At 40.1% G+C, this 27,301-nt stretch overlaps 1 protein-coding gene across 15 annotated transcripts in view; it reads right to left on the minus strand.

Moving 5' to 3' along the window:
- SERGEF (secretion regulating guanine nucleotide exchange factor) overlaps positions 1-27,301 on the minus strand; it is a 142,520-nt gene that overhangs the window by 35,905 nt on the left and 79,314 nt on the right. The gene's annotated exons all lie outside the window — the stretch shown is intronic.

Here is a 27,301-nt window from a genome sequence, read left to right on the forward strand (position 1 = left end):
GAGTATTCAGCAAGTTATTAGTGCATAGATAGCTATAACTTTCCAAAAGGGGCCCTAGCTCTTCCCTTTTTGGCTAAAACAGATACCAGACATGCAGAAAGTTATCACTGCCTGAAGCTTTTACACTCTTTCCATCAGGGACTCGAGGGGTTTACCCTTGGGATACAGACAAAAATAACTTCCTAAAGTTTTGTCAAAGACATTTTGAAAATTTTCACTTACTATTCAATTTTCTGTATAACAATGGATTAAATTAAACAGTAACTCTGGAAAAGCTCAAAGCAAGAGACTATTAAGAAAAGAAAGAGCAGCTCCACTGAAGCCTGAAAAACTGAGTCAAACTTCTTTGCCTTTCAGTTGCACATGTCTTTTTTCCCCCAAGCTCATCTACTAAATCCCAATAGTTTCCTCATCTCCCTCCAGTTTCCCACAAAAATTTAGGAACAACCAGATCATGCTTCTATTGAACTTTACAAATGCATGCTTCAATGCAGGAGCTACATGTGCTCTTCACAGAAACCCATAATCAAATTTACATGAAAAGTCAAAAACCAGGACTGTTTTCCTACTACAACTGGAATCTGCAAGCTCCAAATGATCACACTCAAAACTTCTGAAATCTAAGGGGCCTCTGAAGGACAAAGCTGCCTGCCAGTCCCTGGTGTTCTCACTTCTACCACACTCCATGCTGAAATCATATTTATTGGTTTGCTTTTTCCCCTTCGGATACAACTTCCACACACCTGTGACCTGAACTAGCACCAACTGAGCACAAAGGACTGTGCTGATTCTCCAGGCTTTTTCCAACAGCAGGGTCTAGCTTGTGCCAATTCCTACTGCCAGCTTGGTACTGACAGGTCACACAGATTCCTCTCTTCCAGATTTCCACTTTCTCAAGGAGGGCAGTCAAGACAGCCCCAACAAGGTGACTCATCAGCAAATCTCTGCCTCCAATTACAATTATTGCAGCTATGATTCCTCAGTGAGCTCATTAATCGAAGACTCTGCACAGTAGAGACCTTTAATTTTACAGAAACCCTTTCAAGTCCCCTTCAAACCTGGCAATGAAACCAATTTTCCTCCTCCCAAATAGTTCTAACCATAGCCAAGACCTGCCCTGTGTGCAACAAAATGCACATGTACCCTCAGTTGTAACCATTTCTCAGCCAAATTTTCACACAGTGGTTGCGACCTGCACACACAGGCAGCTGTGACCAGGTCTTTAGCCCAAACTTGCCCAACATTGATCAGAACTGCATGACAGCACCTACAAATCCAAGCAGAAACATGGACCCTAATTCAAATTCAAATTTCTCCTGGGAGGGTGGTGAACAGCAGCTTGGAGCACAGTGCCTGGCTGCTGCTAGCTCTGCTTGGCCCTGCAGATCAGAGAGCAATAGGCAGGAGGGTAGGAAGAGTCCACTAAAGGACACAACACTCCTTTTGCACAAAAACAAACCAAAAAAAACCCCAAAAAAAACCACCCAAAAAAACCCCACCATTAACATCTTCAATTCATCTGGCTCTGTATCAGAACAGTAGGAATTAAAGTGATGAAATGTGATGAAATAGAACTGAGGGGGGGGGGGGGGGGGTGGGCAAGGACAGAAACCTCCAACAATGATAATTTTATTAAACACTATGTCAAGCAAGTCAGAAAAGTTCTGCACCATTAGAGCCTGGCCTGTAAATTTTGAATTTCTTAGCTTAGACACAGCAAAAAACAAGTTCTAAGGGTCCTCTCAGGACACTAGACTTTGCTGGGAAGACACAGTCTGCTGCCCTTTGCAGCTCACCTGTTTCTTACACAGGCTGCCTCCTTCAGGCAATACACCCAGGAGTGACAGGCAACACCAGAAACATTTCTTTGCAGGCATTGCTTTGCCCTGAGAAGAGTCAGAGCCTAAAGGAAGAACAGAGCTACATTTTGTACCTTCCAGCTAGCATATTAATTTTGCAGGTCCTGTCACGCTACTAACAATGCTCAGAATCCAATCCATTGCTTATGCCACCCCGTGGGGCTGTGCTCCCTCTCTCCCTGACAATCCATCCCCCATGGCCATGCCACAGTGGGAAGGGATAGGTCACGGGCATCCCAGTACACACAGACAGCCCCTACACAAAAGAGCAAGAAAAAGCAGCAACTATGGGAGAGATAGGGGGACAAATTTATCTGTGACTTGACATAAAACTCATTCCTGGCATTCCTGCTGAACTAAGAGTGGGTAACATGGGCAGACTTCTGTGCCTCAGTTTTCTTCATTGCTCAAACGTGTGTGCACGCATATAAAGGAAAAAAGGCTGTTCAAGCAGGAACTGGCTTTGAACATACCTAGTGTGAAAATCCTGTGTTTTCCACCTCTGTATTACAATCACATTCTTCAAGTAAACTTTGGAGCTACTTGCTCTGGGAAGTGTTTTGAGCTGAAAGAGACCTAGGACTTTCAGAGCAATGACAAATGTCTTTTTTCACTCCTAGGTTTTTGGTTGGAAATATATCCAGAATACAGAAAGCAAGGACTTTCCTTTGATCAGCAGATAGTCAGATCAAACCACATGGCTCCTCTTGCAGCTCTCTAGGCCAAGGCCAGTCCAGAAATTACCCACAAAATCCTTACTTTGGAAAGATTAGATTAACAGCTTAGAGATGATGAATATATATCCTTTCCCCTGATGGAGATCATGTATCATCACTTTTCAAATGAAAAGGGGGAGGGACACATGATGGAGGACATCTACCTCATGTCAGCTAAAACACCAGTGCCAGCAGCAGGAGCAGGATGTACTTCTCCCATACTTTGGATAACCTGCTGGTTATCCAAGTGCAGACTGGATAATCTGAATAAACAAAGAGCATTGTCACAGAGTCACTGGTGACTTTCCCACCAAACCTTCCACTGTCACACTGTCAGATACTGCAGCTCATGTCTCCCCACCAGGCTCATGCCCCCATAACAAGCACAAAATAAACGCTGGAGCAAGGCACTGTGAAACACTGCACTCAAGCAGACCTGTGATACCCACACCAAACATTTCACAGGAGAGAAATAGAGCCATCTTCCCTGCTCAGCATTTTGGCACAAAGCGCTTTTTCATTCAGTCATGCTGAGAAAACACAAGGAAGTACAGAAAAGCAAGAGTTTTCAAAAATCAATTAAAAGAAATTAGTTTGCAATGGAGAGAATAAGTCTCCCTCTAAATATGAAACCATCATTAAATGCTAGTAGCAAAAGGATGATCACAGTTACCTTTGGGGTGCAAGTTTTCCACTTATGGTGGATATTTCCACAATTTCAGGAACAGAGCATAGCACACCAGATATTGGACACAGTAATCTATAGGGTGGGTGAATATGGGGAGGGTGGACTGCAGTGTCCCAAACTCCTAAAAAGAAAAACTGAGTATTTGTGGATTTTTCTCCTTGAATGCCTAATAAATGAGCTCCTGGCTCGGTGTGCTCTGCTCACCTGAGCTGACCCACTGGGAACTGCCATGGAATTCCAGCTCCCACCATGAGCAGGGTGGACAAGAATACCAAATGATTACGTTTATATTTTATGATATCATCAAGCTATCTTTTGCAAAAACAAGTTAACAACGGAAAAAAAAACCCTCAAAAATACTGGTCTTTTCTTTAGAAAGGAAAGTGCAGGGCAGTGTATTCATAGTAAAAGATATCCCTTAGAAGCACATTAAACTGCACTGAGGATGGAATATGAACAAAAGCCCCCTCAAGTTTCTTAGAGTGTTGCTGAAAATAACTCCATTGTATTGATCCTACTGGAAGTCTTTTTGTATTTTTCCCATGGCTCTTTCTTGTTTATCTGAGGTGTGCAGTGCTTATTTGCAATATAGAAACAGACCTCTGGTGCAGAAAAATACAGAAGTTAGATATTCAAATTACTTACTGGTTTATTAAGGTTTTTATATATTGAAGGATGATTCATAACTATCTTGCAACCTTAAAAAGAATGGAAAGGGTCAAGGACAGTTTGAATTTACAATTTTTAAGCCAGTGATCAATGTTGAGCTTACTTTCCTTACCAATATGATATGAAAGTGATATTATTCAAGGACTTTTAAGCACTTTAAAAACTCTGCTAGATAATATTTCATCATGGTCTTAACTAGACCATGAAAATTAAACACATTTTGCTAGAAGGGGTATAAAATAAAGGAAAGTTTAAGGACATCTCTCCCCCATGCCATACACACATGTCTGCACTTCACAGTGCACTGCAGGGCAGGAATGGGCAAATGAGCACCAGGCACGTAATTCACACCACATTAAGCAGCCCCAGGAGAAGAGATCTTCTTAGTTCCAAAGCAGGAGAACTGGGCATCCCAGTGCATCTCACCAGGGCTCATTAGGGCTCATTAACTCCTGGAGATAGCTCCAGCAACAGCCTGAGCATCCTGCAACTGTACTTCTCACACAGTGTGACACACTGATACTGATGCAGCTACAGCTAGGAGTGGAGATCACCTGCTTCCTGCTAAGCATTCTTTTTCCAGAGTTAAAAAAAAAAAAAAAAAAAAAAAAGAAAAAAAAAAAAAAGGCTTTAGGGCTAAAATTGCTGTTTTTCTGCTCCTTATATGGCATGAAGACACACTGCTCCATGACTAGAGCTTCTGGGGACTTTGCCACAGTGGTAATTAACAGCAGGATTATAAAGGCACAAACTGGCAACAGGCCTTTTCCAAGTTTGCTCTGAAACAGGATTTCAAGGAGACCACAGAAGTGTGGAAATGCAAAAGTCAAGTATCATAATACTAAAAAGATACTTGGACTGCTCTGTGTCATAAAATTGGGCTGAACAGATCCTTTGCAAGCTTCCTGCAAGAGCCCAGAGACCCAAAGGAACAGGATAAAGCTGTGTTTCATCTTTGCCATCCTGAGAGGAAGAAGCCAACACTCATCTGCATAAATCACTGAGAAAGCAAACTGGAAACAGAAGCAAGCTAAAAAAGCACATAAGAACAGCCAGTAGAGTGGAAGGGAAAAAGACTGCAAGAACAACTTGTCACATGGGCAACACTGCAAAATGAAATCTCCAACAGTGCTGAGACTAGCTTTGAGCAATGGCTTCAAAACACCCCTCTCCCTAGTTTGCTTTGCCTTCCATTAATCCCTAAGCAAAGCAGTTACTTACCATATTTCTTCACTAAAATAAAACTTAGCACTTTCCTCTGATTGCTTCACAATAATACAAAACTCCTAACACTAACCACGTGACAGCACTGACTCCATCACAGAGCTTGGACAATGGAGAACAAAAACATGCCCCACAAGTGGAAGGGAAAACTGTTCATTTATCAGTCTGCACTACCACATCCCCTGACCTATTTTATTACTAAAAATAGTTCCTCTTAGGTCACTGCTGAAAATTGAATTCTGCTGCTTCATTGCCCACTGCAATCTCACAGAACTGCATGCTGCCTACACACAAAACACTAAGTAGGTTAACTTATTCACTGCCAGGGATGCAGCCAGTCTTCTCATAGGAATAAAAAGACACAGACAATTTGGCTTAAATGAGTGAAATGTTTCTTGCATTGCAGCTAAAAGTCCAAACCCAGTTATTTATATTGCATCATGAATATAAATGCCTGACTTCCAATTTACCAACACTTATGTGTTTCAATATTATTCTTGCAAGATATGTTTTCAAAGGACTTAATGTTACAAGTGAAACAACAGCAGTCCTAATGACCTTTCTATTGACAGAACTGCTAAGTCTTTCTTGTTTAGCCCCCTCACTAGGATAAGTCTGGGAAAGCAAGAGACAAGAGGGAATCAGTCAAAATGTTCCAAGTTAAAAAGATGGCACCTTCTTTCAAAAGATCCTGTATTTGTAACTCCTAGCCCAAAGCATCTCGTGATTATCATACCATGAAGAGAGCTGGCAAATTTAGACCTAACAGTCACAGACTACTTAAAAGAGAGAGGAAGAGGAAGGCACGAACTTTACAGAGCAAGAACTTATTAAACGATCCTAAACAGGAGACTGAATTAGGTATGATCGACCATTTCATGCTTGATAGTGAACAAACATAAAGAATATGCTATGTCCTTGCTGTTTTATTTGAGCTAAACAGATTAAGACCAGCATATTTCCCTGGGCTAACACTGCATCTTCATTTCATTACTTCAATAGCTTCCCAATCTTAAACAAACACACCCCAAAACCAAGCAAAGATCAAAGACAACTGACTTTATGTCAGCTTTCTGCTTCACTGCAAATTCTGCTGGGAATTTTTTAGCATGCACACAGATGCACACAGAGCTGAACCATTCAAATGATTCACAGGCTCATTAACCTAACTTTATTGTTATTTAGTTATGAAACCAAGTTTCTCACTTCCTGCTATTCTGAAAATAACATCTGCCAAATCTGGGCTTTCTTGACAGGGAAAATCCAATGTCTGCAGGGGACAAAACAGCCTCAGCTCTGCCTGAGTTGCAGCTGGTGTCATTTACAGGGATGCTGGAGGCACTGTAGGTCACAAGTTGTGTCACAAGTCCATGGCCTTACCAGTTGGGAGAGATGAGCTCAAATACATCACCACAAGGGGAACACAGAGTCTCTTCTCAAGGATATATGAAATGTGCTCACAGAAGGAGGAGGGGACTGGCCAGGCCAGCCAAGCTGCAGTTAGTTTCCCATTCATTGAAAAAGCATGAAGTACACAATTGCAAACAGCCTGGGTCTGCATTTCTGACCATCCTGAGCTCAAGATTTGCCACATCTTGCTAGGGATTGACTATGGATTTAAAACAAAACAACAAACCACCAAGTAGATATCATGTTCTTATTTCTAGCCAGTAGCTCAAGGCAAAGTTGGTCTGTTGACATATATTTTTCATGTATATGTTCGAAAAGTTTATCAACTATACATTTCAAAGGTATCTTACCTACTTCAGTGGTATCAAGTCACAGGGCACAAGTGACACACTGGAGATGCCTGGCTATCTGGACAGTTGTTTTAAAATGAACATGGTATTTTCCGAAAGGCCTGTTACTCACCTGAATGCAAGAGAGATGGGTATTAAGTTCCTTACAGAATGAAGACATGGAGCCCTTTTAACAAGATTAAGCATGTTCCACAGTTTTAGACTGCATAACTAATAAGTCCTCTCAACAGGATGTCCTCTTTCTTCAAGATGCTACAGCATGAACTGCCTTTTTATTTCTTAGGAGATCAAAAAAGTGCTATGTTGGAGCACTTTAATGCAGTGACTGCACTTCAAAGACACATTACTTCATTCTCTTTTTTAACTCTCCCAGCAATGTTTCTGCTTAATAAAACCTCCCTCTATTAGAAACCCTATTTATATGTGCATGTCTATATCTATTCTCAGAGAGATGTGATCAAAAAAAGTCCAAGGTCATACCTCAGACTATTCAATAGGTCAGGTAAATAACAGGAATGTCAGCTAAGTTCAGATCAGCAAGATAACTAACAACAGTACTCGAGCAAAGATGCTCAACACAAGTAAAAATAAATTACTTGCACCACTTTTCCATGATCCTCACACATGAAACCAAAAGATCATAAGTATTTAACCACCTAATTAACACCACGGCCAAAAGTGGAAGTATCTGAACCCTCTACTATTTTTTTATAGTTAATATCACATTTCCCAAGTCAAAATTTAGTCTAAGTTTGCAAACCAACAAAAGAAAAAAACATAATTATATTTATGAAGCTCTAAAGTTGTCCAAGACCTAGATAAACTGGTCTTTATGGATCACTAAGAAAATCTATGCAGCTTTTAAAGTGCCTGGATCCACTAGCATGGATTTAAAAGTTCAGGGAAAACACACAAAGCACCACTGCTACTGAATTTTTGGCAAAAGAGTAAGCAACATTTTGGGCCAAACGCCAAAGACAAAATAAAAGTAAACAAACTGTTTCAAATATATTTCAGTCCTAAAACAGAGAATTTACCATTTAAAACTTCAACCAGTTCATCATTTAGGCTCAGTTCTTCACATCACTATCCTCTGACTGTGGGGAGCTGCAAAATAAAGTCTTTTGTGTTTCAGCATCTAAGAAAATTGGGAAAAAGACTGCAAGAACAACAGTCCATACCACTCAGAGGTACTAACTAAATGCACTGCCATATTTTAACTTCTATCACTGTAAATAAATTACAGAAATATTGGCACAAAGACAAAGGAAGCACTTTGAGGCCTGAACAAGGTTAGCTGAAGTGACAAGTAAATAAATAATGTTTACACTGCCACAATTGTGCTTCCATGCCTGGCCACTTTTTAACCAGCTTTGGAACAGGGGTCTGCTGAAGTTCTGGATGCTGAGAATTTTAGACTTTCTGTGCTGACAGACTCTGACCCCCAGGAGAGCACTACATTTGACCTGAGGCCGTGGAGAAGGCTTCCAAAATGGAATGACAGCACTGGGATTACAGGTGTGTTGCTGATTAGAAGTGTGTAATATCATGTAGTGGAAAACAGAGTTTAAGGTTTTAGAATATAGTAATATATAGAGAGAGAGCTAAAATGGAGAGCTTAGGGAGGTGGCTGGTCCTTCTTCACTTTCTTCTTCACAGGTTTGGGTGGTATTGTGCAATTGGACAGAAAAGTCCACATTGCAGACTTTGAGTGATTAGTTATTGGGTTAAAAGTGGAAATAATTTAGGTGTCATTTCTTAACTGCTAGTTTAACTTTAAAAGACCTTGTAGGAAAAGATAGTTAGGCATTTTGTACCTTATTAGTAGAATACTGCAGAACTCACTGCCTGTGAGACTGTAACATAGATAAGAAAAAATAAACATTTGAATCTGAACATGAAATATTACCTCAAGTGCTTTTAATCCCAACCTCAACAGAGAATAAAATAAACCAAGAACCAGCAGGAGTCAAGGCTGGGAAGAGCACAAGTTGCTCCTCATGGCCAAAAAGTCACATTACCTCTTTTTCCAGGAAAGAAAAATCCTGGAGGTCTGAGGACCTGCTGGAACTCGCACTGCTCTGAATGCATGGGAGAGTGTGTGAGGTTTTCAGCTCATATTCACACTTGGTGAAAAAAAAATTATCAGCCGTCACCTCACACTCCATTTGGAACATCTGCAAACAAATGCTTAATCAGCAGGATACCTCCCTTCTGCTGCCAGTGCTGTGCCTCATGCTCTCTCCTGTCTTTTTCCAGAAGTGCTACTTCAGTGAAGAGACCCCTTGGAAACCCCCACGTTTCCTGACACCTCTGAGAGCATTTGGAAAGTGAACGTGTGATACAGGGGCCAAGTCTTCAGCTGCAAATCTGCCTCATCCTCCAGCAGCTGCAAAATTAAAAATAGCTGCCACAGGCAAACCACAACTGAAGATGAGAACATTTGTTCCTTTATTTCAGGCTGATAATGGTGCCACTGTTGACATGTTTGGGCTCTGAAAGAAGCACTAATAAGGAAATGGACAAAATTATAAAGGCAGAATAAGGAACATTTTAAAATAGAAATGGGAAAATTACCCTCCTTTTAAATTTACATTGAAATTTTGACTAGCCATGACAAAATTATATGCTTATTTGGCTCTTTAGGATGAATTTCTTGCTAACTACAAGCAGAGCAATCATTTAAAGCAGCATTCTCAGCTCTTAAAAATTATTCTCACCCTAACTAAATGAGACAATTTTATCAGGTATCAGAATTATATGTGCCATCATTGCCTCCCTCACTACTTGAGAAAAACATGGTCAAATAAGGAATGGAACCTTATTATTGCAGAATTTACTCTCCAGCTTTTGGCCACTTCCCAGCAAACCCCAATATTTACAGGATACTTTAGGTTCACAGAAAAGGAGCCTTCTGCAAGAATGAGAAATTACATTTCATCTAGTGTAGCTGCAGTATTACCTGTGTGTGTACATTACCCATCCCTTGTGTATTTCTTCTTATATTATCTATAAAACCACTAAAATGGATTAATTTTGTGAGCCAAATGAGGAGTGGGGGGTGTGCACAAAGACTGCTGAGGAATCCACTTGCTTCATTCACAAAGCAGCAGTAGTTGCCACACAACTAACTGTTGCAAGGGAGCAATTTGGGAAAGATGTGTTATTTTCATTAGGTGAATCCCTGTGCATTTGTCACATATTTGCCAGATTTCCTCTATCACTAATTAGCCATGTAGTCAAACCTTGGGTAACCCAAGGTCAGTCCTGCCTCTTGGGGCTGCAAGCCAGGTTTCTTAAAGACTCAGTATGGTAAAGAACCATCAGCACCACTGAAAGCTCCAAACCATTTCTGAACTACAGCTTCCACCACTGTGCCACAGGGAACAGCTACCTCTGAAAGGGGCAGGTTCACTGAAAGGCTGCCTGACATCCAGGAGCAGGAAACCTGCCAACTTTCAATTACCTGCACCCAACCATGAAAGGCATCTCTGGAGGCCTTTGGGTAAACATCCAAAATACACAAAATCAGATGCTGCCAAGCAGAAGAAAATTAGATGCAGTTTAAGTTGATCTACACACTCACAGATACATTTAATGATGTAATGAAGCATTGCACCATGGCAGTGGCCATTGACAATGTGCCCTTTCAAATAGGATCCCTGTCTGGTCTGTGGCAATAGAGCCCAAGCACAGATACAGCTGTAGATTGTGGAGGGGAAATACTCCCACTAGGCAGTGATGGCAGCCTCAGGGCTGTGCCCTCTGTGCACAGAGCAAACCCAGGGCAAAGTCTGCACTCAGGCTCAATTAAACTGAAAACATAAATACACTAAATATGAAACTACCTTCTTTTTCTGGACATTGCTATATCCCAGGATAACCCCGAAACTGTCACTTGGACTACAGCATACCATTTATGATTGAACAAAAACTTGCCACTGAATCCTTTTTTCAGTCACTTCTGAGAGAATGTTCCTTTTAGTTTCATCATTGTACCACTTACATTGCACTGGAAGAGAAGACATATGTCTAAAACAGGTCAGAAATAAATGAGATCATCGTGGAGACATAGCTACTCTGTATTCAGAGTTCAAAGAGAGCCTTGGTTTGAGATGAGACGTCCTTTAGACTTAGACTAGACTTTTGCTCTAGTCTCTGTCACTCCTTTGTTAATTAATTATATTTGGGTACTACTGCCCCAGAAGCAAGAAGCTATGTAAGAATGAATTCTACAAGATTTATGGAAAATAACCAAGACTTACATACACTGCCCACCCAAGTCCTCAGGTGAATGCTCCTCGTTCTCGGGATTATGAAATGCACACTGGCAACCCAGCTACTTGCACACTAAGTACCTGACTCTTGGAAATTGCATATCCCACTTCTCTCCCCAGAAAAAAATGTTTTCAACTGCCACGTTTACAAAGTTTTTATATGTTTAGACACAAAGCCACTACAATTCTCTCTTCTTGGTCATTCTTTATGATACCTGTTTCAACCTGCCATGATAAAGACAAAAGGCACAGCAAATCTGGCAGGAGCTTCTCAGAGGAGAAGCGTCTTGCTTGTTTATGAGGAAGCTAAAGCACTTTTTTTCCCCCTTCTCCTTGGTTGCAGCTGTTGTGAACCAACCCACTGAGGAAGGCAGAGGCTCTGTGCAGGCTGGAGCCTTTCACTTATTTACAGACCACTGCTCCTTTTGTGCAATGCAGTTTGTGGTGCTCTGAGGGAACATTCACTGCCCTGAATTATTACAGACTGCATCCCCTCTCTGTTGAGCACTGACTTGCACAAGGCAGAGTTGCTCCAGTTTGATTACCATGAAGAACAGCAGCACCAATGCATGACAGGAAAGCTGAGAGTACCCTTAAGATGACTTTGTTATACCAAAATCACAACATGGCAAAGTGCCAGTCTAAGATGGAAAGATGCACAAATCCTGAAGAGCAAGAGATGCTGAGCTTTGAGAAGGCAACCAGTCAATATCAATATAAAACCAAAGCAGGTTTGGGAGACCACAAGTAAAGATACTGAGAAGAAAACGTCAAATTCACAAGGGTCAGACTAGATGAGTTAGAGAGGAATGCCTGATTACCACTACCCTCACAAAAATATTAGAGATTCTAACTGCTTAACATTCAGATCAAAGGCTCAGCTGTACGTTTGCTGAAATTATTAATTGGGCCATCTTATGTCCTCTGAAAAGTCATTTATCAGAATCTCAGATTGTTCCTTGTTCCCTGCAGAGAAATCTGTTCCCCCTCTATTCTGGAGTGATCCATCTCACTGCAACTCATCTGTCACCAAATGGTTTCATGCAAACAACTGTATCAACTTCCCTGTCACTTCTCTGCCTGTCCAAAATACACAGAGCAATGCACCTGAAATTTTAACAGGGAATCACACCAACAAAACTTGGAAGATCATCAAATTCAGCTACACTCAACACTTTTCAGTGAGCAGGATGGATAAGTAGTGCTGATAGCAGAAAACAGGAAGGCTGAAGTTACTTAGTAGTTCCCTTGGAACCCCACATTAAAAATTACCTTGAAATCTGTCTTACTTTGAGCATCCCTCAAGATTCTTCAGAAAAAAGTAAACAGTAGTGAGGCAATTCAAAACTATTTTATCTCCTTTTTAAAATGGCTACAAATTGAGAGAATCTCAGAACCAGATCTAGAAATACTTAAAACCATTTTCTATTACATTCTAGACTAGCAGCCTAGCCTTGTAGGGAAAGGGGATTTAACATTATTTTATTTTGACTTTTAATATTTAAAATCATTGTAATATGGAGAGGAAAAAAAAAGCTAACTTACTGCACTGTAGACCTGAAACGTGAATGAAAATGAGACAAATAACTTTGAGATGTCATTCCTGTACATGTGTTTTCATATCTTTCAGACATATCAATCTGAATGTAGATGGTCCACAAGCCTGGGTCAATATATCATATATATGTACAAACTTATCCAGTTGCTTCTTCTAAGGGTTGAAGTATTAAATGCCTGTGTCTGCCTGGTTCTGACATGACAACTTACAACTCTAGAATGAAGGGGCTGCAGTCTGGATGCAAAGTAGGAAGCAATTGAGGAATACTACCATATAATCTTCCTGCACCACCAGGATATGAAAACAGTGAAACTTTGAAAAGGAATACTCAAAGACAGTGATCAATCTGACACACCACAGTGAGCCTGATTATCACCCACTGTGATGAAATTACAGATGAAATGTTCTTAACTGCCTTAAGAACACAAGAAGTTGGGTGCCCAAAAGACATGTACGTACAAAAAAATGACTAATCTTAAAATAATTCTAAAAATCTTGGCTGAAATCACCCCAATTCCACATAAGTGTCATGTATTTCATTTACCAGGGAAGTGTGCACCAGAAACATTCCAGAACAGTAGGATGACACAGGTTCACTAGCTCTGAAAGAGATCAGTATTAAAATAAAATATACATTTATAAATTGATGGCAGCTAACTAGACTAGAAGTGAGTGAAGTTCATTTCCAGGGAAACTTACTCATCACAGTTCCATGGGGGCTTTTTGGATATTGTGCTTGCTAGGGACAGCCTAACAGCTGAACTCCAGCTCTTCCAAGCAATGGAACACCTTTTAAAAAACATAAATATTTTTTTTTAAATTCCAAGACAGATGGATCATTGCACCATGCACTACAACTTAACTTTCCTACTGTATACTAAAGTATCACATGGTTTTCCATTTCCTTCAGCATAGTTTCTCTATACTTAGGGATAGAGATTGTACCCATTAGATTGGCCTCAAGTTAAGCAGGAAAAATGCAATTAGATGGAAGCAACCTCTTCTCAACATTTGTTTTCTTAAATTAAGGGAATAAAACTATTGTTTTTAACTTCTGTGTCTCAAAATGCCTTTCATTGTCATTTACAGAATACCAAACAGAGGTGTGTTATACTATAGAAAGTATTTATTCACAACTTACAGCTTTGCAGTGCTGCAGCATCATCAACATTTTACTGCCTTGGCCAGGGGTTTAACAACTCAAAACACGATTCAAGCCCAACTCCAAGTTTAATTGTTCTAGTCAACACAAATGCAGCTAGTAGACTATTTTACAGTGCTGTATAACAGACTGGAAATCAGCTCTTCACAGGATAAAAACTTGCTTTGTGCCTTTGTGGAGCCAGTACAATCATTCCCCTGGATAAAGCAGAGAAGCTGGACTTCAGACAAGTTGTATCTACACAGTTCTCACCTATATAATCTCTTTCTTACCTGTCCTACACTTTTGCAAGAAGATCACAAAATTCTGACTTAGAATTTTTCGCTTAGGTTTTAGGATTGAGAAGAGAAGCACATATCCTAAGACTTCACACTGAACAGTAAAGCATGCTTGCAGACAGCCAAGGAATGAGGATTTAGAAAACCCTGTTAAGAGAGGAGATGAAAACCATCTAATTCATGGCCACATGAACCCCAAGGAGAGTGTGATGAGGGTAATCTGGAGTGCCTAAAGCAACAGAGAGTGAGGCACAGTGACTCAAGCAGAACCTCATGGTTTTAGTTCCCCTGGATATTCAGCACTCTGAGCAGTGGAGCCTGAAGGCTTAGTACTTCCAAAGTCCTGTTGATTTCTGCTGCCCTTGCCTCAAATAGCCAACCAAATTCCAGCTATAAAGAAAGTATAAGCACATTTACTACCATTATTTTGTAGGTGCCTGTACATCAAGCCAAAGTATCAAAAATAGTCCTGGAGTTCTCTAGTCCTTAACTCTCCCAGGCAGAGATCACCAGCTGCAGGCGTAAGGGTGTGAAACTCAGCACATTCCTTCCCGGCCAAGACAATTACGAAGTTTGAGCTCCAGCCCTGGGGACTTCAATGAATGCACAAAGTCCCTGTAATAATACAAGTTTATAATTCTTAAGACTTTAACTGCTCACACTGAATTTGCAAGTCAGCATCAGGCAGAAGAAACCACAAAACCTTTGCAGAGGGAAACAATCTTCAAAATTAATAAGCATTAGCTTCACAAAGCATAAGAAGACTAATAACTGGGAAATACAGAAATGCACAGTCTCTGAAGCAGGATATTTCAAAATGAGAGACATTTCATACTTCAGAAGACTCAGAGAGTATCCATTACAATTATGATACTTTACTGGTAGGTACCCTAATTACCCTGAGAGGAACAAAACCACCAACCCCACTCTTGTTCGATTTCTGGCATTTAATTCACTTGCTGGGGAAATCTCTTTGCTTAATAGGTACTTATGCTATTTTCCTTGCAAAGCACATGTTGCCATGGAGCACTGATCACAGACAGAAGTAAATGATTCTGCCTTTTTGAACTGCACAGCCTTGACTTCAGGTGCTCTATCTTGCTACCTGACAGCTTTAACCTTTTGCTAAGTACACAGGGCAAAACTAGAGTGAGCCATGGTTATATTTGTTTTGATTTTAGTGAATGGTCTCATCCAAAAGCTACTCTTAAAAGTCTTCCCCATTTTTCACTGGCACTTTGCTTTGACAGAATGGAGTTTCCTTTCCCCAGAGTGAGAAGGTGGCAGATGGGAGAAGGAGGAGGATCCAAGCAGACAGAGAAGTATTGCACAAGACACATGCTGAACTTGTCAACAGAACAAGATTTCTTTACTACAGTGCTTAAAAAAAAAATGAAAGTGCCTGTTTCTTTACTCAAAAAATCTACAGCTACAGCTACACAATAGCATTCAGGCTTTTTTATTTAAGGGTACCCAGAATTTACCTAGAATGAATCTTGCCTTGCAGTTAACTTGATCAACAGCATAGTAGCGAGACTGAAGGAATCTGAGTGACAGCAAACCATCATACTACTCCTGCTATAAATGGCAGGCAACACAAGGTTTGGATGTAAGCAGAGTACATTTGGATTCCTGCCTCCTTTCATTGGTAGGTGGCAAGATGAGTCTCAGGCCAGAAAAAAAACCTTTAAAAATAAGGTGTGTGATCTCAGAACAGCAAAGATACTAATTCCTGATACCATTAACATTTTTGCTCTTATGGGCCTACAGAAATAAGTTCATGTGTGCTTTAAGGTTATGGCTGGCCAGATGCACTGAAAAAAGCAGCACAGACTAACCTGATCCTGTCTGCAGTCTCCAATCTGGCACAGGGAGACTCGCAGCTGGCTGCCTCCTGCCTGGCATTTCTCTATGGGAGAAGAACGGAACTACATTACTGGGACTAAAGGAAGTCTCCAGCTGAAGTAAACATACCTAAAGGCTGCCTCCAGTATGAGACCATTCAATATTCACCAAGAAGTCCCATAATTAAGGACACTAAAGTCATGTTCAGTGACTACAAATCAGATGGTGAGTCCAACAACCACCTGTAGAGCACAAACACTGGTGACAATTTCCCCCTCCTCTATACAGAAGTAACCCAAATAACGTAAATATGTTTCTTACCTAAGCAAGTATCTGTTTCTCAAAAGGGCCAGAATCATCCATGTACTGGGTACGCATCACAGAAGACCAGTGAGTGCTTCAGATTTATCATATCTCACACATTATCCTGCATGCTCAATGTGAAGCACACATTAACATGATGAACTCATATGCAACTGGAATTTCTGAAATAACTGCTTTTGGAAGCCTCAGTAATAGAGCTTCCCTTGAAGTAAAGGTCTCATATTGGATTTACTATCAGCAGGGAACAGTAACAAATTATTAAATATTCCTATCAAAACTAGGGAACAATTTATTTTACAGGAGTTGCAAGCAAGCATTTATTAAATCAATATCACAAAAAAACACCACACCTTGAAAAATGTAACAGCTCCCAAGATTCTGTTAATAGAACAAAATCCAGCAGGCTACACTGGAAAAAAGTTCTTATCCCTTGAGCATACATACATCTTTCACCACTACAACATCACACACCAAGTGTCCCATGTGCTCATTTAGAAGTACAACATGTTGCAGGCCTTTAAGAGATACACCTTTCATCTCATTCAATTTTAAAAGACTGTGAAATGTTCATAAATAAAATAAAAAAATAAAAAAAAAAAAAAGCAGCACATAAGAGGAAAGAATTCAGGAGGAAAAAATAGGAAGTTTGAAAGCCAAAGTAAACTATCTTTCAAGGCAAGTGAGCTTCCTACTCAGAATTATATTAGTGTTGCTTGTCATCCTGCCCATTTTCTGAGATGTCTCAACTCAGCAAGATAGCAGCTGGTGCCACTGAAAACCAAAGGCATAGGGAAGCCAACCTCCAGTTTAATATCAGACATTCAGCAAAGCAGCTGCAACTCAAATTTGTCACCAAGGTCATGGCAGACTAGGTTGTTTTTTTTTTTTAATTAATATTAAAATGCCTAAAGGAGAGGAAGGGGACATGATTAATGAGGTATCCTGATAAAATAATTTTCCCATGTCTGACTGAATTGCTGTTCTGAGCATCATCGATAAGGAAAACAAAAAGAAAACTCATCAAATTCCAAATCCTTTCTACTCAAAAGTCTTAACTGACATAAATTTTTTCCTACTGAGAAAAATAGCACCTGAAACCTTCTAGCCATGTACATCCTTGACTCATCAGAAAAGCACTGTGTCTGGCATTATGTCATGGGCAGAATGTGTCAAAGAGTCTCTTTTACAAGGTGAATAACAGGAGATCTGTGAACAACTTATAGGTCACATAAGATCCAAACTGAGACTGTGCTACTTCTTTGCAAAATTCCCCAGAGGAACAGGGCTCTGGAAAGGCCAAAGAGGGGCCATAATGGACACTGGAGATCATTCTCACAGCTGGGATAAACACTGGAAATTTCATTGTGGTACAGCATCCCCTGAGCTGCCTGAAGGTATTTCAAAAAAGGTGTACAAAAGAGCAAATATTGTGGCCAGGCTCCCTGGGTGTAACCTCCCACTCACTGAACAACCCATATTTAAAAAAAATTAAAGTGAATATGACCCATATATGAATAAGAGCAGAGCTAAAACTGAATTTCATGTTTGTTATGAGCTCATTTGGAAGCTTCACCTATCCCACCTACTGCCTTAATCACTTCCCAATCATCTAGTCATTTGTTCCAATACAAGGCTACAGAGCAGGGATAGCATAAGATGCTAAATCTGAACAAAGGGAGATAAAGCCTACAGCATGAATTGCTGGCATCATGCAAAGGTCCTCCCAGACAACATTTATTTTAGCAAATCAGGGGTAGAATAAACCCAAAAAAAATTTATACTGGGATCAATACATCCTATATTATCTTCTCAAAGTAATTATTCCATTAGATTTGCAGAGGGGAGGAGGATGTAGGCCAGAAGTAAGCTAGGGAAAATGTCACTATCTCATCTGAAAAATCTGCCAGGAGGGCCTCAGCATACTGGTTTTCAAAATCATTACAGTTCATGTGTGTTCCTGCTGGTGGTGATGGTTGGGTTTTGTTTTGTTTTGAGAGCACTGACAGACGTGCTGCCATCCTAGCAAGTTCAGAACTACCAAATACTCAGGTAATAGAGGCATTTTGCTCCTCAAAGACTGATAAGCACCAAGACCTGTATATGTGGCAGTAATCTCTCACTTTATTCAGCTTCCTGCTAACCACAGTTATATTTGAAGCCTCACCATAAAAAATATAACATGCTTGTCATGAGTCCTGTGTGATTTACTTGTTCACCAGGAATATATCAACCCCTCTCACTGCTCCATGAGGAATGTTAAATGTTGTATGTTAAATACCTCTTAAAATCCTGTTCGTATTGCTTACTGATCCTTCACACTTTCTCACAGTTCAAATAAGCCCAACAACATAAAAATAAAATTACGTGAAGACATTTCTCAGAAATAATAAAAGTTCCAGTTTAACCTAGTTGCTCCTCAGAGACTCTGAAAAAAAGCACAGGAAAAAGCACAACAGTGAAATGAGTCTCAAAAGCATTTTTAATTTTAATTACTTTGTTACCTACCTTCTATAAAGAAGCGCTTGAGTGAAACAAGTTCAAAAAGCAAGGACAAGTAAAGGGCAATTTTTATAAATATGCCAACTTTTAATCTCTTTTTGTTTAACTTTTTTCCCCCTAATATTTTTCTTGAATACTTATCTCTCTGAAGCTAATGATTTTTAATAAAATTCTTTATTTTTACCCTGAAAGCTTGCTCTAGGCTTGCAAGCCTGAACAGCTTCTTTGTTATTAGTAGTAAAATAATCTTGCCTGCCAGCTAATACCTCAAGATTTTCTCCACTGCAATTTCAACTACCATCAAATTCCAAGTCCCAAATCCTAAAGCGGGAAAAGAGAATCTGCTCTTATGGAAAGGTATAGAAACAATTCCCCACCCCACCTTGGTTTACAAAAGCTCCAGGAAGCCTGCTTTGATGTGAGCATTTAGGCCAGTCAGTGTGGCCCAGAAGTGTCCCTGTTTCACCGCCAGCCTGGCAATAATTCCCAGATATCCTTACATCATCTCTCAGACTCGTGTCACTGTCAGCATCCCTGCCTTCAGCTTTGGCTCTTGAAAGATTTTTCTAACCTTCACAACTGAAAGAGAACAGTAGAACCATATGACCAAAACATGCTGCAAAATCCAAAAACTGGGCAGCAAACATGACTTTTAAAGTGCATTTGTGAAAAAAAAACCCAACAGTCAAGACAATCTCCAAAAATCCCTACTTCAATCTTTTTATTATGCTGAAAGCTACCCTGAGTATTTAAGATGGTGTTAGTAAAACACACACACACATGAAAAATATCAAAAGGAAAAAGCTTCAGAGATTATTCACTCAGAGCATGTTACAAAGCTGGTCACAAATATCTACCCGTGTACTGAGAGAAAAATTTCTTAGTGCTCCATAAAGGATCTGGATAGTGACTACACACTGACACAGGGGTGTCAACCGAAGGTTCTGTAGCAAGATATTCCCTCCTGGAGAGCCACAAATCTCACAGCAGGGTCAGGGCACTCCTCATTTTCTAAATATAAACCACCTTGCCCTCCTGCCAGCCAGCCATTTAGCTGCAAAATTTCTACTCAGTGATACATTTAGAAGGTAAAGTGTTAGGCTGCTGCATGGACAGAACCCTGAATTACCAGCACAGCTCACTGCAGAGCTGCTCAGAAGGGCACCAAAGCCTTAATTTGCTGCCCTTCTAAGTGCTTTGAGAGCTGCTTTGCTGGGCTTGTGCTTTTACTTGGGTGAACATCTCTGCCACATGCTCTAGATGACTCCCTGAAGCCAGACATTTGTCATTCCTTTTATTTCATTTTATAGCCACCAAATACTTAATCTCTCTTTGGTGACCAAAGGTGCCTATTTTTGTGACTCCTCTTTGCTTCCTTGAAAATTCAGGTAAATATACCTTAGATATATTGGATGTACTTTTCTTCTACTTCAAAATAATTGCTCTGATTAGAGCCTGCAAGTAAACAAATATGATAAAATCTAATTTGTTTTCTAAATACTCAGTATCCACCCAGTGAACCCTCTAACAAAGGACTGCAAGCACCTGTACTGCAGCTCCCTCTCTCAAGAGCCTCCTCATCCTCTGTGATTTTCCAAAACCAGGTGGAAGGACTTTTCCTTTCCACAAAATATCTGCTAGGAAGGTCTCCCTACTCATTCAGCTTCAAGCAAAAATTCTTGCTTGGTAGCATTGGCTGGTTGTTTGCTGCCTTCCCATGACAATTATCTCCTCTGGCTGCCACTCACAGCTCCAGCTGGATGGGTTCAGCTGTCACCAGAGGTTAACGCTGCCCGCTTGCCTCTCCCCCATCTTCGGGAGGGCTCTTGACACAGCAGATTTATCCCTGTGGATGTGATGCAGTGTCACATGAAACAGAGTGACAGCACACAGGAGCTCAGCTCTAGACAAACTCCAAACTGACACCACAGTGATATATAAAGTTCAGGGAAAAAAATTACAAGAACTGTGAGCTTTTTGTACAGCAAAAATAATAACAGCTTTTATCTTCAGGGTCTGCCTAAGCAGCTCTGCATCTGGTAGCAGCAGGAAACCACACTGTAAACAATATGACAAGCACTGCATTATTACCTGTTTATATTCTAAATTATATAAATTAAGATAGAGATACATACACCACGACTAATTATATTTTTAAATTGCTTCTCTGAAAGGAAGTGATTACAACTATTATTAGTTGCAATGCAATACTAAAAAAAAAAATAAAAATCAGGTCCCTTTACTCTAGGCAGTTCTAAAATATACTATGAGACAATTTTTATTCCAAAGACCTCACAAGGAAAATTGACAAGCTGCACAGAGAAAAGAAGAAGCTGAGCACAGTATTCCAGAGAGTTAAGTCACCCAAAATACGCATCAATACAGTGACAAAGCCTGCAAGAGAAGGTAGCTGTAAAATCAGTGGACTTCATTTCAGTTACAGAAGATGCAGTTCAGTCAGATCTTATCCTAAACTCTGGAGTTTCTTTTTAGGGAGTCAATGCAATCCTATTTTCTCTTGTGAATCTAATTAGCTTTCCACAGCAAAATATCTATCCTTTCCTATAGCCAGCAGCCACTGACTTCAGACAATTCCATTGGTACAAAGCCATTTTTAGCCCTGTCAGAAGGCTTTTCCAAATGCTCAAATTAGCGTTTCCTCATTTCTCTCCTCACCTTACACCCACAAATTCATGAGATAGTTGGCAACTTGGCTTTCCATTAGGCCTTGGAAAAGAAGCACTAAGAGATCAGAGGATCAGATTTTTTTTTAGTATAACCTGCTGAAAATAACAAAATAATCAGACTTCTGAAATTTGAAATTCAATTTCAGCTTCCATCTTACCAGACGAACAATTAGTTTGCCTGGAGCACCAACAGTATGAAGAAAAGAAACACAAAGTGAGAATATATTTGAACAACTCACTGTATATAACCAGGACAGGAAAACTGTGATGTTAAATCTATATCCAGTATGTCCAAAGCACTCAGACAGGTGATCAGGTAATGATAGGTATGAGGCTGCTTTTTCTCAACAAATATAACCAAAGAAGCTTATATTTTGAAGAGCTATTTTAACAGCCAAAGCCACATTAAGAACTAAATTACATACGAAATGGCTCTGCCAGAGAATAAATTTAGAAGGTCAACATATAACCCGCATGAAAATGACAACAGTGACGGTTACTCGAAGTCCTGCCAGGTGCCCTTTAATAAGCAGAGAATGTGATTAGTGCTGCAATGCAAAGAGACAGCGTGCTGCAACATGACTCCATGCTGGCCTGCCAGGAAACCTTTACAATACAGACCCTGACTGCACTGGGATTTTTCATGCATAATAAATAAAGCAACATACTAGGAGACTCAGGCTCATTGCTGAACACCAGTGCCCTCCTCTGTGTACGCTGAAGATTCCTCCAAACGCCACAGCCACAGAGAGAATTTATGATTTTTTTCCTGGTGATAGACTGCTGAGTCCCCCGGGATGCAATGTCAGCCACACGACTCTATCTGCTGCTTCGCAGGGCAGCGGTGAACATCTAAATAACACTGTCAGCACAGGGCAGGGACCCGTCCGTCAGCCTGCACGGCTCCTCTCCCCATTGGTGCTCGCTCTGCCAGAGAAGTAATCTTTCATCATCAGCCCTTCCCCGACTGATGCTTTATACAATAATTCAGTTGGAATTGTGGAACCGTGTCGGAACTCAAAATGTCCCTCAGACATTTTTGGAGGTTCTGGGTCCAGGTCAGAAGCCTTTGAGACCCTGGCAGGCAACTGGAAACAGCTGTGATTTTGGATTGGAACCATGGAATGATTTACCAACCTTGCAGGAAGAACAAAAAGTCACAAAAGTTTAGATATTATAGTAGAAGTAGTCACAAAGTAAAGGGAAGAATTTTTGAGTGCTGTACAGGGGGGTTTTTGGTCTTCTACATGGGGGTCAGAAGTTTTAGGATGGAGGGATTTGGGCCTGCCCTGTCCTCCCTCTTTCTTCTTCCTTACCTCCATGTTCTTGGTGATGCTGGCACTCACAGATTGGTTTAGAGTAGAAGGGCACCATTTAATATAGGTAATGGGCATTGGGGAAAAACTATAAACATGTAACACGTAATGTACCATATAAAAGACAGCAGCAGCCCTGGGCGGGGGAGAGAAGAAGCAGTCGGGAGTCAGAGAGGATATCAGGGTGTGTGTGTGCCTCTGCCTGAGCTGCTGAGCAAACCACAGCAGCTCAAGAAGAAACTCTTTTAGATAACTTGCAATAAACTGCCTTGAGACCAGACAACAGAAGAATACTGAGCCTTTCTTTGAAAGCACAGGTTGGAGGAGAGACTTTTCCACCCCCGACCTAGAGGTGAGCTCCGGCAGAACCAAATCATGGAACTCCACTAGAAGTATGGAACCCTGCTAATTAAGAGGTAGTGGCTCGCGTGAAGGAACCCTTCAGCTTCCTTATTAAAGAACACAGAACCAAAGGGTTTGGGATGGCATTAACACCACCGCCATTTTAGGATGTATATCACCACCTCCCTAAGCTTTGATCACATTTTTTTTCTGAGACAGTGAAAATTTAACAGGGTAGAAATCCATTTGGATTTAGGTGAAATGTGCCACTTTAGCTTGCTAACATAAGTGAAACATGCTGTTTAGTCTGGTAACTGCAGTACTAGCAGTGTTGCCCCAGCTAAGGAGAAAGAATGCAAATTTCCACACTAAAAAGATAAGAGATAAGAAAGACTCCTCAATCTTGAAACAGACAGGGCAGAATGACCCAGGAGTTCTTTCTGACAAAAACTGAGTACAAGTGTAACTAGCTGTAAGTATAACCCAAAATCAGCAGAATGAATATGCATTAACCTATTGTGAAATTCTATGCATATGGAAATTAGTAAGGGTAATAAAAAAGGATCAGGAGTCCTCAGGGGTGCGTATGTCCATTGAAGGGCAATGAGTCCCCACATGTGTCCAGCCCTGTAATAAAACATACCGTGCCCTACAAATATCCATTGAAATTGTGGGGGTTTGATTTTTCATCTGCGTTTCATTTCCAGCTACTAATCGCTATGTTATTCCAGTATAGAAATTTAGAAAGAAAATCTCAAGAGAGCATGGAATAACAGCTCTTTTACTGGCCCTCTAACACTATTGCATACTTCAATTCCAACCATTTGAGGCATGAGCTACCATTTGAGTGGAAGGATGTTTTATCCTCATTTCCTCTACAAAGACTATTCTTCCATCAAACTTAGTATTGGTTTTTACTCTCCAACTGCAGCTTCAGAAGGATGTGAATTCTCATGTTGTGATATTTACAGCTGGGATTGCACAGGAACCACAGAAGACAGAAGACAAAATCCTGAAGCTTGTTCTAATTCACATAAAACAAAAAAAGGCAGTAGGAGACAAAACTACCCTCTTCTGGAAGGGCCTGTGATTTAGCAGAAAGTTGAGAAGTGATTTTAAAAATGTAATACTGTTGCACCGAACACACTGAAACTCAGTGTGATCAGCCAGGGCCTTATCTCCTCACTTGTACTTCCATGTGCAAAACACACCTATAGATTGGGTGGCCAGCTTGGGCCTTTAGGGTTCATTTTTACTGTTTTAACATTAATTATATGGTGCCCTCTCCACTACCATTAATCATGGGGGAAAAGCAGGGCTGAGTAAGTAACCTGAATACGGAAAAAGCCAAAGGAGACAGAGAGAAGTATCAAATGAGTAAGGATGACATGATTCACAAAGCCCAGTTTCTCCTTGTGAACACCACTGCACCACCACCACCTGCACTGACAGTGCCTCTGTGGTGTGGGTCACCACACAGCAGTGTCCAAGTAAGGATTTGGGGACAATCTCACTGAAGGATGTTTTAAATTCTCCACGCAAGAAAATAAGCAGAAGTCAGAATTCACTGTGCTGACTATGAAAGTGCAAGAAAAAGATTTTGCACTATCTGAACTAGCCACATGTCCCAACATTTATCCTCTTCAAAACACCACACCAGAAAATGTTAATTTGAAAGATCCACGTCTTTCTCTTCCAAACAAACAAATTCCCCTTTGAAGGCTCCTTTAAAGTTGGACTTCAACAGAAACTAATTAGCTTTTAAAACAAGCACTTCACCCTACATCTCCTCCAGTTTCTTTTGTTTCAAAGATTTTCATTAGTTTATACAGGTTGAGAAAATTACTAAAAGCAAGACCAAAAAGGGATATAATGCATTACCAAGGCTTTGGGGAGACAGACTATAGAACTGTCATCCTTGTAATGATTTCTGTTTTTTTTTTTAACTACCTCCAGGAGGCTTGAATAAAATTCCATGGTTTAATTTTTACTAAAACAAGACATTTGCATTTGGAGGTGCTTCATGGCATTCTGTCCTGTGCTCTGTGGTTGCAGCACAGTCAAGGTATTGCTGCATTCAACAGCACCTCTACTTCTGCACAGTTAATATTGCTTGATTACTTAAGTTGCAGTGTTGCATGATCTACGTGTTCTCTTCAAAGATAACTATTCTCTTTTTCAAAAAATGGAGCATCAAATTCTTACTGGGGAGTTGGTAGAAAACTGGTAAGAGCCTTCTCCATAAATACCATTTTTAAACACAGGCTTTTTAGGGTAAGAGTCAAACCTCCTTACCTTTTCAGTGCTGAAAACACTATAGATTCCCAAACCTGGAAATAGCCCAGCTTTGTCACAGTGATTTAGTTCCATTATGTATTTCAGTCATTCAAAAACTCTGTCTCAGTATCACAAAGTTCAGCACTAACATTGCAGCTACCACATTCAGGTAGAAAAGGCACCTTTGTGGTGCTCAGTAAGGACATATACAGTTTTCAGTGTAGCAAGGTGGTTTTCAGATATGTTATAGAACATTTACTAAATAACTGCCCATTTCTTTCAGTACAAAAATAGGCTGCCTCCTAAGATGATTAATCCTTGATTGAGGTGAAAAGTGCAAGATCTCTTCTTACCAGGCAAGGATTTTTGTTCTCAAGTGAAAAGTCATACAAACATAAATAATATTACACTTACAAAGTTTAGAATTAATTTCACAGTACAACCCAAAATGAAGATAAAAATATGTTCTCACCAAGGGCTAGGAGTGAAAATGTTTACACTTTTTCACATACTAATAGCAACTTTTAACTCATTAAGTTTAGAAAAGCAGGTACATTTCAAGATAACTCACATCTCATTCCCCTTTATATCAAACATTTACCTCCTGATCAAATGAAAACCAAAATACTACCAATATAGCCACAAAAAAAGGAGCAAGTGCCATCACAGTGAAGAGAAAGACAAATTTTGCACTGACTTCAGCAGAAGAAAGCAAGAAAAGAGAATTCAAATAACTGAACTGTAGAAATGGATGCCGACTATATAAAGTCACATGTAAAAACCTAACTGCTTACCAGCCTTACAAATCAAGCAGTTTTGTATCACCAGCAAGATGATTGGAACACTACTTCAGCATTTGTGGAATGAATCATAAATCCAGCTTCTCCATCCTAGAAATATTTCTATTTAAAACATGATGCAACAAACAAAACACAAGCACACTTGTATATACAGCCAGAAATACTGACTTGAATATTATACTGTTAAAGGCTTTTCAGTTTACCTGTCATACTGAACCTGACTTATTTCAGTTTAAAAGTCAATCACTCAAGCATTTACTAATTAAAAAAGACATGGATGATATAGTAGACTTATTCATGGAAATCCATGTGAATTCTTTTAAGGACTATAACAGCTGACAGCTTTGAACCAAGAGTGGCCAGTGATCAAAGAAATCCTACCACAGAATGTTCTAAAAAGTCAACCTTTTAAAAGCATATGTAAAATTCAATTCAGGGAAAATTGTATCATAGTTCTTTAGTTCAAAAAATTTGCAACATCACATTTCTGTTGTCCTTAAAATAAAATTGACTGGCTTCCAGCACTGATAATTTCCCCACTGAATTCAATGAGCATAGCACGCAGCTTAGATAGGCATATGGTGTTCTTTACATATGCAAAGTTTTTCATTTATTGTAACTTTCTTCTAGAATTTCTTTCCCCAACCCATTTTTTCCCAGAGATTTCTGCCTAGAAGGCAGAAAGCTTAAAAGGACATAAGCAGAGAAGGTTGTTCAAACTCAGTGCTTTGCTTTCATGCACATTGGAGGAATCTGCCAGCAGTACATTTTTACTTCATCAATTCAGCAAGAAGCAAGATTGCTCTTCAGTCGACATTCAGAAGCACCAACCTGACAATTAATACAGGCATGTGACACTGAACAAGCAGGGAGAAGGCAAAAGGAAAAATCTTTTATTAAATCCAGCCATAAACTTAATAGGACTTAACAAGTTCACTACAAGGTTTAACTGGAGAAGGATAATTAGGAAATATACTACAGTAGATATGGAAATAAAGAAAATGCCACCTTTGTGGCCAC

Source organism: Taeniopygia guttata, chromosome 5 (genome assembly GCF_048771995.1).
Source record: "Taeniopygia guttata chromosome 5, bTaeGut7.mat, whole genome shotgun sequence".
In the NCBI taxonomy this organism is placed as follows: domain Eukaryota; kingdom Metazoa; phylum Chordata; class Aves; order Passeriformes; family Estrildidae; genus Taeniopygia; species Taeniopygia guttata.